A 13,022-nucleotide genomic window follows, 5' to 3' on the forward strand; every position below is an offset into this window, starting at 1 on the left:
CGCCGGCTGCGAGGTGCATAACTGCAGTTCGTGGCACAAACAATTTCCGGGGGCCGCATCTCGGTTCTGCAGATTCAAGTATTCAAGTGAGTGACTAGCATTTAATCAAGAGCAATCAGTTGCGGCAGTCGCAGTCGCAGCAGAAGCAGCAGCAGCAGCAGTAGTCGGGGGAGCGGGGGGAGCAACAATAATTGCAGTTGCCTTTGTTGTTGCTGCTGCTTTGGCCACGTGCTCCATTTGCAATTGTTGCTGGCAGCAAAGTTATCAACATTTGAGCGACGATGACAACAACAAACCCAGCAACAACAGCGACAGCAACAACATTGCATTGATATGGCACACGCAATGCCCATTTGTCTGGCATCTGCCACACACATACGTACGCACACTCACACACACATTGATATTTTGATAAATGGCAGCAGCATGTTGCTGTTGCTGCTGCTGCTGCTGAGCCGCAAAAAAGATTTATGATTATTGCTTTGTAATTTGTGCTTAAAATATGTGCCGCCTATGCAGCATTCAATGTTGTCGTTATTGTTGTTGTTGTTGTTGTTGTCGTTGTTGTTGTTGTTGTTGTGGACATGGTTGCGCATAAAAATCAATTAGTCTTCCCCACCCCTTACCAAAAAAAAGCAACTGTTGAAAATTTGCCTTCACAAATGCATAAACAATAAATGTTGCTGCCATGGCCGTTGCAATTGCTGATGATGGCATGCAGCAGCGCCACCTATCGGCAGTTAAATTGATACCAGCTACAGCAAAAACAGCAACAGAAACATTAACAACAAGCAACAAGAGTCGCTGCCTTGTCAGCTGTAAGCAGCCAATTAATGTTGCTGCCGTTTTCAGCATTAGACGCAACAGCAACAGCAACATGTTGCCAACGTTGCATGCAGCGCAATTTATTAATGAGATTGCCCCGTTGATTGCAAAAAAAAAAAAAATTGTATGCCACATGCATTGTTGTTGCCGCACGCATAGCAGCACCACCACCAGCAGCAGCAGCCGCGGCAGCAACTTGGCACGGCAGCAACATGTTGCCATTGCCAGCGGGTGTTGCACATTTATTGAGCGCTTATTAGCTGTGCGTGCCCGCCGCAGCCCCAAATGAGGTGTCAAATGACAATGCAGCCCGCAGCACTGCAAGCGGTGCATACAGGAGGAGTAGAGGGGGGAACCGGGGGGACAGGCAATCGAAGACATGTTGCCCCCGGGCGCTGACGTTGACGCAGCTGGCGCGTATTAAGGTCAAAGAGCGATCGCAATCGCAATCGGATCGTGTCGCCCCAGCTGTCAAACTCAATTCGCCTCCGCAGACAGCGCAATACACACATACACGCACACACACACACACAAACAAAAACAACGCATGCAAAGGTCAGCCAGCTGCCTGCCTGGGGGCTGTCTTGGCTTCCCAAAGATTGTTCCAGTCTGGCTTTAAGGCTCAACGTGTAGCTGCTGTTGTTGCTGTTGTTGTAGCTGTTCCCCGCTTAGCATCATAAAAATGTCAAAGCTTTATTTGCAAGCCTCTTTGTTGTTGCTGTTGCTGGGCGGCTAATTGGCGTGTCATTGCCTGCAACGTAGGCATAAATCTGTTATTTTATACCCGCATGTGCAACACGGCGCATGAGTAATGTGGCCGCAACTCCGTAACACTCAAAAAATGAAAAGAAAAAACAACTAAAATAAATAAATATATATATAAAAAAAACCCCTCGAAATAACCAAACACCTCAGCATTCCCTTAGGGCTGAAAAGAAATCCATTAAACAATGGCCAAAAACCGTTGTGCGGCATATTCGAGATAACTGAAATTTTCCAAAACAGCAATTAAAAGTAAAATAAAAAATATATTTTACTATAATTCCGAATAGAAATGTTTAGGCTAACTGGAAAACGTTAGACGCTGTTTAAATAAATGCCTTAAGTGTTGTTTAATTTATTAACGGAACCTATTTAATTATTGTACAGGACTGCTTTTTGTTAAGGTACTTAACTCACGTTCATCTGGAGATTTGATATTTTTTAATTTGGGTATTTGAAGCTATTAATCTAATATATATATGCTGGAAAATCCTACTGGAGCGTTTAATGTTGATCAACTGCCACAACTAAAACCCTTTAGTGTTGCCCAGCACTGATTTTTATCAGATTCTCAACTCACACTCATATGCTCGATTGCAAAAAAAAAAGGATTTAATTTGAGAAGAGGCTTACAGGCTGAGCGTAGTAATGCATTTTCCAACACTGTTATTTTACACAGCCAATTCATGTTATTTATGCTCCCATTTGAAAGGTGCTTTTTATGATCATAATTAAATTTTAGAAGCTACTAGAACAATTACGTGACCTAATGTCGCAGTTAACGTTGATTTTTGTGGCATTCAAATTGAGTTAATAAAAGCCCATGTAAATCATTTACAATATAAATCACTCGCGCGACAACAGCAACAGAAACTAACAAAACTTTAACAAAAACCACAAAAAATTATTTGATGTCATTTGGCTAAAAATAGCCAAAAACTTACGAGATCTAGCGTGGTAATAAAAAATGCCGTTTGGCCAGGCTCTAAAAATACCACAAAGCTAAAAAAAATTGGCGCAAAAAAACTAAAGTAAAGTAAAGCCTCAACTATGTGCGCCCGAACTGCAAACTGTTGTTAATACAATAATGGAACGCGCTCTGCTATAATATTTACAGCGCTTTGCATTAACTAACGAGCTCGGAGGCAACACACGAACCGGTTGCAACAGGCAGCAGGCAGCAAGCAGGCAGCCAACAGGCAACAGGTGTGCATTATGGGTTCAGCTGGGCGAGTAGTTGGGGCGGGGGGCTGTGCTGTGCCGACTGTGGGGGAGCTTATCAAAATGCAGGCAACACAACGCGCAACTTTCACTCGCCCGCTGCTGCTGCTGCTGCTGCTGCTGCTACCCACACGCTAATTGCGGCAAACAAACGCACGAAAGGAACGCGCAATGTGGACCACCAACATGCAACGTGCAACATGCCACTCACTCACTTAAAAAAGAAGCAGCAGCAGCAGCAGCAGCAGCATAAAGAAATAGAGTTTCGCTCGGCACGGCCCATAAACAAATAAACACTTGACTTGATTGTGGCCATGGCCAGCAGATTTGCAGCAGTTGCTGCTGCTGCTGCTGCTGCTGGTGCTGCTGCTGGGCTGTGGCATTGTCATTGGAGACGCGACTTGCCCAAATCAAATGAAGTGTAATTTATGCAAAATGTGGATCGGGCTCAGTGTGTGAGAGTGTGCCCAGTAGCGGCCGAGGAAGCCCACGCCACATCATTCATGCCACAAACGTCACAGCACATAGCAATTATGGGCCACAGCTCAAGTGCAGCAGTTTGCAGTTTGCAGTTTGCAGTTTTCAGTTGCAGTTGCAGTTCGCAGTTGCAGTTCGCAGTGTTGCAATAATTTCAACGTCGCCACAAATCTGCCAACATAATTTTGTTATTTCACTGCCACTTTGTTTGACGTGCAAATGTTTGCCTTGGCTGCAACATATGCAGTTGCAACAGTTGCAGGAGCAGGCGCAGGCAGCACATCCTGCTTGCACCCAGATGATTTTTCAATTTGTGCAGCCCAGCCAAAGACAATCAGCAACCGCAGCAGCAGCAGCAGCAGCAGCAGCAGCAACAGCAACTCCAGCAACTCGCAGACTCTCAGACTCTCGACTGTGGAGTCCCTCTCGGGGGCTGCTGCGGTCATAAGTAACTTTAAATTATGATGAAAGTAATTTTCTGCTTCAGTAGCTGAGCCGCGGCTGTTCAGCGTCAGCGTCGCTTGATTTACGCGCCAAGTCAACAGCAGCAGCAGCAGCAGCAATAACAGCAGCGGGAGTATGCGGTGCAGGGGTAGGAGTGGGGTTTACTGCAGCGGGAGGAGGCGTTGCCCGTTGCGCAATTTTGAATTGTGGCCACACTCTGCTATTGTCCGTTGAGCAGAGTTTTTTCTTTTTTTTTTTTTGCCTCTGCTGTTCAATCGCTTTGCCCAGTCCAGGCCCCACAATTTTTTATGTCAGCCAACAACAACAGCAACAGGTTACAAAAAACAGCCAAGTGTAAATTAAGTAATTGCCTAGCAGTAGCTGCTACCGTTGTCATTAGGACAGACTTCAGTCAAAAGCCGATATATATAGACGGAAAGCAGCAGACATTGAGCAGGTTTTAGAGGAAAGGGCGGGAGTGCGGGGTTTACGGCTGCAGCAATGCTTGAAATAGCCGTGAACTCTGTGCTTAACCTGCCAAACTGATGGTCATGAAAATGAGAGGCAGAGAGAGAGAGAGAGAGTGGATGAGCAAGATAGAGAAAGAGAGAGAAATGTAAAAAGAGGAGATCAAATTGGAACGGCGCAAGAGAAAACTATATGAAACTGTGAATAGTTTTCCGTACTGATTTCTCGTACAATACGATAAATATAATGATTACGATAAAGATTATTTGATATATACGATATAAATAAATAAAAGTTTATTATATATAATGCAATCGATATACTTAACTATACACAATCAAAAGGCTGAACGGCATACGATACACAATACCATTTGATGGAGACAAAGTGCAGAAGTTCTTTGCAAGTTTTACGGTATATAAAAAACTAACTTTGATTATGGCATATGAAACGATATACGAAATATGGTGCGATAAAATATACGATAATATATAATGCGGCATTTAGTACATATGCGAGATTTAGTACAAGTCTGACAAACTGTTTAATTTGGGCAGGTATCACTGTACTTGTGCGTGTGAATGGGCTGAATGTCAAAAGATTTGAATGTGGCATTCAATGGTTCGATTTTGTATGTTTCATATTTCAGCTGGAGTTTCCCCAAACCCATAACGGAAATGCAATGCAATTCAAATCGCTTGCAAATTATTCAAAAGGTCTTTGGGGACGAAGTGCGGCGAGGAGGGGGGGGGGGGGGGGGGGGGGGCGTTGCCCGCGGCCAAAAAGCGTTTTATGCAACGTAATAGCCCAAACACAATTAACAGTTATTCATAATCATTTCGAATGCAACTCAAATGCTAAATCGAGATATGCAAATGAACCGCAAGCCAAAGCCGAACTCGTAGTCGTAGTCGCATTCGTAGTCGAGTTGCTGCCCCATGAAAATTAAGATCAATTTTTAAGGCAAGCAAATCAATACAATAACAGCGCACCAGCAGCAGCAGCAACTTGCCGCAGAGCCCCGCAGCAGCAGCCCAATGGACACGGGACATTTCAATTGCTGACCAATGGAGCAGCAGCTGTTGCTGCTGCAGGGACACTATCGTTTTGCAAAGCTTGTTATTTCTTTGAATACCCTGCAACTAATACAAATAATCAAAATGGATAATTCAACGAGCGTAGAAGATATATCTATATTGTAATTGGATTGGTCTATTTGGTCTTCTATTTGTCCTTTTAAGTTTATTTTACAAGCAAAAACACAATTCAATATTTATCGATATTTCTGGTAAGATATATAAGTATCAATTTGCATAATCGATACACATCGGAGCTAAGCAATGTCGATTCTCAAAAGCAATCGACTTTCTAAATATAGATTTACTAATCGATAAATATTGACTTAAATCAATATATATCGGACTGCATCGTTAAGTGCTGATTTGGAAAGATCAATATTATTCTTCGAAAGCTATCGACTATCTATATACATCGATGTTATAATCGATAAATATCGATAAATATATATTTTAATAGACCCTTTACTTATTCGATTGACCCTTTTCCGGTTTCTATATTGTATTTTTCAAAAGCTATACTCTTCTCTTACAGAATGCAATAATACGTATACCCCTTCAGAATGGATTTCTTTTAGCTTGAAAATAATTCGTGGACTAAGCTCCTTTCGTTGATCGTAGAACTCGAATGAAATAGACCCAAGTGCACACCCTCTTGCAGATCATACTTCATGGGCGTATTTTAAAGGATATCTCTTAGTCGAGCGCTCTAGCGGCTAGTTTGCCTAGTTGCCAACAATTTAAAAGCAATTTGAGTAAAGTAAGCGCGAGGGTTTTGCGCTGCAGTTGGGCGTTTGTGTGGGGAGTTGCTTGTGGTCAGTGTCGGTGGCGGTGTGAGCGGGCAGGGCGGGTGGGTGGTTAGTTGGTCAATTTTCATTGATTTGGGCGAACGCTCGTTGAATTTGCATTTTTTGAGAGTCTCCGCAGCAAAGTCGTGTGTGTGTGTCAATTCTTTTGGTGTCAGATTTCAATTTCGTTTGTTCGGTTTTCATTGCGTATTGTTGCTGCAACGCAACAACAACAGCAACAGCAACAGCAGCAGCAGCAACAAGCATTGGCGGCATTTTTACAAAAGCCGCTGCCGTTGCAAGTTTATTAATTCATTTCGCAGCAGCAGCAGCAACAGCAACAGCAGCAGCAACAGACTTGCACGGCAGCAACTGTTTTGAGTCAGCAGCAGCAACAACAACAACAAATTGTCATCCCCCGCGGCTCGTTTTCCATGTGAAATTTGCATTTTCTATGTGATCTTATATTTATTGTTGTTGTTGTTCTTCTTGTTGTTGCTGTTGCAGGCTCCACACCTTTGGCGGCTGCTGCTGCTGCTGCTGCCGCTGCATTTGGCCATTGTGTTGATTTATGCGCACATTTTGTGGTCATTTCTCTATGGCCAGTCGTCAGCAGGAGCAGCAGCAGCCGCAGCCGCAAAATGTGACAGCCTTTAGCCAAAATCAGCCAACTGCATATGTATATACATATATGTATATGCATATATAAATATACATATGTATCTATGCATGCATATATCTGTGCGCGTATATCTATGTATCTGTATCTTTATAACTGTGTGAACTTTTTACAAATTGTTTTAATTTGGCTCTGGTTATTCGTTGTTGTTGCTGCTGCTGCTGCTGCTCATTTTTATGCTAATGTTGTTGCTGTCGTTGTTGTTGTCAAGTCTTTTGGCCAACCTGAATAGCTATTTAAGGCATTTTTTACCTGCGCTGCAATTTGGTTGCATTTTTCGAAGTCGCAAAAACTACGCCAGTTAGCGCCAAAAAAGTACTTTAGAACTCACCTGCAAAGAGATGAGAAAAGGAAATCAGTTAAATGTTAATAATCAACATTATGTAAACAATTGTAAGATAATAAGAAAATGCTTATATAACGTACTATTTATAACAATTTCAAAAATTATAGAGTTTTAAATATATTTATCAATTCTTTAATTTTTACAACTAAACTGGGATACTAAAAGTATCATTCGATTTCGAATTCGAATAGTTTTATTTTATTTTTAGTTTGTATTGAACAAGAAATTGCCCCAAACCAACCGTTTTAAGCCCTAAACTTTTCTAATATGCACTCAACCTTAAACTGCAACAGCTGTCAAGCCAAAGAGCCGAACTGTCAGCCGAACTGAACCATACACTGCTATAAAAATGATTTGTTTCGATATAGAAACAAGCCAGAATGCTCTAGTCTACCCTAAACCATCTTCATCCAACACCAAATGGGAAAGGGGAGGGCCTTCGGTAGCCATAAAATGAAATATACTTGAACTGTATAGTATCTGTGTACTATTCCAGAAATATCATGTGTTGCGCTGACATATTGGGTAAATTTTAAATGAAATATAATTCCAGATATCGCTCTTTATAAGTACAGAAAGGTCGCATTGTCCCAATCAGAATCAACATCATAATTATCAACAGAATCATCAACGAACATCTTGCAACAGGCACTGAGCTGAGACCAAAAGAAAGGCGTCACCCGTGCCGCAATGCAAGAGAGAGAGATTGAGAGAGAGACAGAGGGAGAGTGAGGGGGTAGAGCCAGGCCCAAAATGCCAGGCAAGCTAAAAGTTATGGTTTTCATTAGGCCCGTCCGGCGTATATAGACTTGACCGGCAAATACACAGTTAACACACACCCGCTAATCTGGGCACATAACTTAGCAGCGGACGCGAAATGCGGAAGCGGCCAAGAAACGTTGCCACTTTCTAAAAACAAAAAGCAAAAAACTGAAAAGCTGAAAAAGTCAAGAAAAGCCTCAAGGAGAAGGCCCCGGGAAGCGCAGCTTCAGCAGCAGCTCAGGGGAATGGCCTTATCAGGTCGCCCCGAAAATAGCAGCGCGTAATCGAAATTGCGCATCGTTGAGGCTGCAGCGATGCGGCATACACCAAGCGGCATGCGGCATGTGGCAGCAATTGGAATTCGATTAAGGCGGCCAGGCAAAATGCAATTAGAGGGTGGATGCGTTATTAATGTGGAGCGATGCAGCCATAGCTAAAAATATTGATAGAGAACATACATACAAACAAATGCACACACATACATATATCTATGTATATAAGTATATAGACGAATATATACATATGTATGAAAGACTTGACTCAGGCATGCGGAAGCGAAAAGCGCCAAAACGTCAGCAAAATGTGCGAAAAATGGCTTTAAAAATATATAAAAAGGAGCTAAAAAAAAGACGCCAACACGCGGCAACGAGCACTTGATAGCCAGGGCAAGGTACGTGGCGGGGGTGGAGGGTAAACGGGCTCTATATTAGATTGCCAAGTGGGAGGTGTTCGCGCACACACACACACACACACACACACACACACAAACACTTAGGCAGAGCTAACAAGCCTCGGCCAACTCTGGGCCTGTATTTAATGAAAACGCATTAAAGCTCAGCCAACGCTCAGTGGGCGTTGCAAGCAGCAGGCTGCAGGTAGCAGCCGGCAGCAGCAGGCAGGCGGCAGACGGACGGGCGGCAGCGGAAGCTGCCAACCTGGCCAACTGGCAGTGGGTGTGCCAGGCAGCGCCATTGACGCGAACGCCGCGCAGCAAGGCAAAAAGAAGACGCTCGAATTGACAGAGCTGCCAACTTGCCAAAAAATGAGCTGAGCAAAAAGATGCTTAAAAATAATTTGCGTAGAAATAATAAGATATGTCAAGAAAATATATTTATATTCCTTGATTTTAAAAGAAAATGTTTTCTAGTAAAAATTAATATTATAAAAATATCAACAAATTTTAAAAGATTGTTTTTTAATATTTATAATATAAAAAGATTTAATAAGAAATATGTACTTAATAAAAACATTAAATATAATTAATAAATTAAACCTAAGAAAATTTTTGAATATATTTTTTTACTTTAATGAAATGTGCTCAGATTAAAAGCGGCAAGCCCTTAAGTATTTTTTTTAACATTTATACAACATTTTAATTCAAGAAACCTTCAAAATGTGAATAATTAAGAATATATGAAACAAACTGAATTAGCTCAGATATTAAAAAGCAATAAAAAAAATAAACAATTCTTGTTTCAAGAAGATTATTTATTTTCAAGCAAAGTTAGAAGAAAATCAACTTTTAATATATGTGTTTTTTAAAAACAGAATTATGAATTATTAAATGAACAAAAAAAATTTATTAATAATTTAGATCTATAAAGGCAAGAGATAACAATTATTTATTCATGAACTTTATAAAGGAAAAACATTTATTTTAAGCCTAGATTAAAAAGGGATAGATTTTAAAAAAATTTATAAAAATATGTCTAACAAAATTAAAACGAATGAAAGCGAAATCCTTAAAATTGTAATTACAAAATTGAATTATTTTCTAACACATTTTTAAAGGGCCTCCCTTTTGATTTTATGCAACACTATGCTTGGCATTTTTAAAACAAATTGGCAGCACTGCTAGCTGCACATTCGATTCGTTTCGTTGCGTTTTGCTAGATGCTGCCTCTGGCTGTTCTACGTTGCGATGATTGTCAATTTGCTCGTCCAATGCTGGCGACGGGTTTATCGCTTATTGTCATCTTGGGGCCGGCTAATTAGAAAAACACGTGAGCACGCACAGCGCTGCGTAGTTGTCATAATTAGAGAAAAGAGCGAGAGGCAGCCAGCAAAGCGAACAGAGAGAGAGAGAGAGAGAGAGAGAGAGGGGGAGACTGGTGACGAGGGAGAGATGGGCTGAGAAGAGTGCAGATCAGTTTGGTGTTTGAATATTGCTCCGAGATAGCGACTGGGCGACAATTTGCTAGATTGATTAGGCGTCCAGCCTATATGCCGATGTTGCAGCCAGTAACCGGTTGAGGCAATTAATGCCTTAAATGCGGCTGCCTGGTGTGGCATTGTTAATTAATAAAGCGGCGCGAATGAGCTGCAACTAGAAAATAAATGCTGAGAGAGAGAGAGAGGGAGAGAAGCTGAGGCTGGGGCTAGTTTCAACAGGCAGTGGTAGGCAGCTAATTGTTAATGCAAAAATCGTTGCAAGTTAGAAAATCAATTTTTACTTTAATGATCTGGCAGGCAAGTGCTTATTAAAGCGCATCCATCGTCAACATCAGCTTTCAGGGTGCAAGTTGTTGCTGCTGCTCCTGCTGATGCTGATGCTGATGCCAGAAGCCGCCTATAATTAAGCGCCACAAATGGTAGCGAGTTTCGCACTCTCTCTCTCTCTCTCTCTCTCTCTCTCTCTCGCTCTCTCTCTCTCTCTCTCTCTCTCTCTCTTTCATACCGTTAGCGGGCGTAAAAAACAGCAAATGAGTTGCCATAAATTATTATGATTGCAACTGCTGCAACAGCAGCAACTGTATAATGACATATTGCCAGCCGATTGACAAATGCTGCAGCGCCAAAGAAAACGCTCAGAGGCCCAAAACTGTGGCCAGAGATGTGCAGAGATTGGCAAACCTGCAATCCAAGTGCCAACTGCCATTGGGATTGCCTATTTTATTATTATAGGCCACGGCCATGGCAAGCGCTTAGCCAATGCATGACACAGGCGAGGCGGCCGGCCACAGTGGCTGCCAAAAGCAGCTGCCGCATCTACCACAACCTGACAGCGTAGCTTGGCAAGCAGAAAATGCCATGTTTTCTACGAGTTTATATTTAGATCAAAGCTGCAAAAGCCGGTTTCGCTATACCGAATTTCGTATATGCCATTAAACGAACCTTTCAACCGAACCGCTTCACATTTGTACATCCAGTTTAAGCATTGATGGTTGTAGGAGATCAGGTTCAAGAATCGAACCTTAGGGCGAGGTTCATGAATCGAACCACTGAAAATGTTTATTTTTTGTTGATTTTCAAAGGTATTTAAATGAAGAGCTCAACTTTGATTTCATATAGAACTCTGGGCCTCATATATATAGTAAAAAGATTTAATACGCCCGCAGACATTTGCCCTAGACTAATATGTGAGAATAGCTCAGCACGATAATGCAGAGCTCGTTAAAAATAATTTCGAAAACAGAATATTTTGCCGTATAAGTTCCTACCGAAATTTCCTATAGAAGCTATATATATATATATATATAAGGATCATAATGGAACCATGAAATCCCAAGCTTGGTCGTGTTAACCTAATATAAAAAAAAGGTTTTCATATCAGAACCAACTTTTTGAATCATCGTTCAGAGAAAGTCTCCAATGTTTCAAGAATACATCTTTGCTGAGAGATCAGTTCGCATAGAAATACATACAGACGGACGGACAGACGTGGCTTTATCAACTCGGCTGTTGATGCTGATCTGGAATATATGCTTTACGTTGAATTAATATTCATTTGTTAGAGTGTAAGTAAAAAATTATTTATTTTATTCATCATGCTCAGAATAATAAGTGGTAAAGTTTGTCTAAAATATTGTCATATTCTGGCAATTGTAATATAAAGTATAATTCTTGATTTCAGGCCAACATAACTGAAGACTGCAAGCCAAAATTTTGTGGAATTTGAATGTCAAAGCGAATTTTTTTCTTAGATTAGAAGCTTAAGATTTTTATTTTCATTTACTGCAGCAAAGCATTAAGTATTCTTGGCGTATTTTTCAGCACATTGATCAAGTCGAACTGGTATGAAATAAATATTCTTTTTTGGCCTTCCGCCTGCTCCTAGTGCTTGGAGTACGCCATGGCTTGACCACGCCCCACGAGGCAGGCAGTCAAAGTCCGCACGCCCCCAAAATGAAAAGAAAAACATTCCAAAAACCAACAAAACTGCGGACGTGGCCCAAAGCCAATGCTTGCTATTTCTATATATGTGTGTGTGTTTAGATGAGTGTGTGTGTGTTAGTGTGTTTAGGAGGCGTGGCAGTTGTTGCTGTTGCTGTCGCTGTGGCGGCGCCTGCCACTGCTGGCCAAAGCACTATAATTAAGCCATGCCGAGGGCATTTTTGAATGGTGCCACAAGAGCGTAAGAGCCAGGTCGAATGGAAAGGGTATATGTGGAGTGCGGTGCGATGTTTGTGTTTAAATGTGTGTGCGTGTGTGTTTGTCTGTGAGAGGGGGGGACACGCATTTCAGCTGCGACCGCAAAGCGACAACTTCCTTCTAACCCAAATTGCGTCTTTTCTAAACTTTATGCAAAATGCTAAACAATATCCGCAACGCGTTGTCAACAAATGACATGAAATTGGCAACAGCAACAGCAACAGCAACAACAGCAATAGCAACAGCAACAGCAACCACGACGAACACATTTCCGTTTCAAGCAATTTCCGCGACGCTCTCTCGACTTGCCTGGCATCAAGTGTCATTTGATTGGTAAGCAATTTACGCAGGCGACAGCAACAACAGCAACAGCACCAGCAGCAGCAGCAGCGTCAGCAACAACGACCCTGACCCGCAGCAACATGTTGCATGTTGTGTGCCCCGCCAGCGGCAACATGACTCAAGCAGCGAAATTTGTTTCATTTTTTCATTATTTTGTTGCTTTTCGTTTTGATCTCGCAGCCATCAAATGCTGATGTTGCTGCTGTTGCTGCTGTCGCTGGCAGCATCCGTTTGCCGATTTGTATATCTAATTTTCATAATCTCTAAAGCATGTTAGCTGCATTCGATATGCCAGCAGCAGCAACATGTTGCAGGAAATCAAGTTGGTCAGCGGCTGCCTCATTTAAATGCGTGCAGCAGTAACAGCAACAGCAACAAGAACAACCGGCGGCACGTTTAGCAACGCATGTCAACGCAACACAACAGCAACATCATAATCATCATCAGCAGCAGCAGCAGCA

At 41.9% G+C, this 13,022-nt stretch overlaps 1 protein-coding gene across 13 annotated transcripts in view; it reads right to left on the reverse strand.

Moving 5' to 3' along the window:
• The window catches only part of mamo (maternal gene required for meiosis), a 185,282-nt gene that overhangs the window by 70,994 nt on the left and 101,266 nt on the right, over nucleotides 1-13,022 (reverse strand). Inside the window, exon 1 of one of the 13 annotated variants that reach the window (XM_032439728.2) lies at nucleotides 6,993-7,071. The exons of the other annotated variants lie outside the window; for them this stretch is intronic. The gene's annotated coding sequence lies outside the window, so the exon portion shown is untranslated. Of the gene's footprint in view, nucleotides 1-6,992; nucleotides 7,072-13,022 lie in introns of those variants that run through there. 13 annotated transcript variants of the gene reach the window in all.

The sequence above is a fragment of the Drosophila virilis genome, chromosome X (assembly GCF_030788295.1).
Source record: "Drosophila virilis strain 15010-1051.87 chromosome X, Dvir_AGI_RSII-ME, whole genome shotgun sequence".
NCBI lineage: Eukaryota > Metazoa > Arthropoda > Insecta > Diptera > Drosophilidae > Drosophila > Drosophila virilis.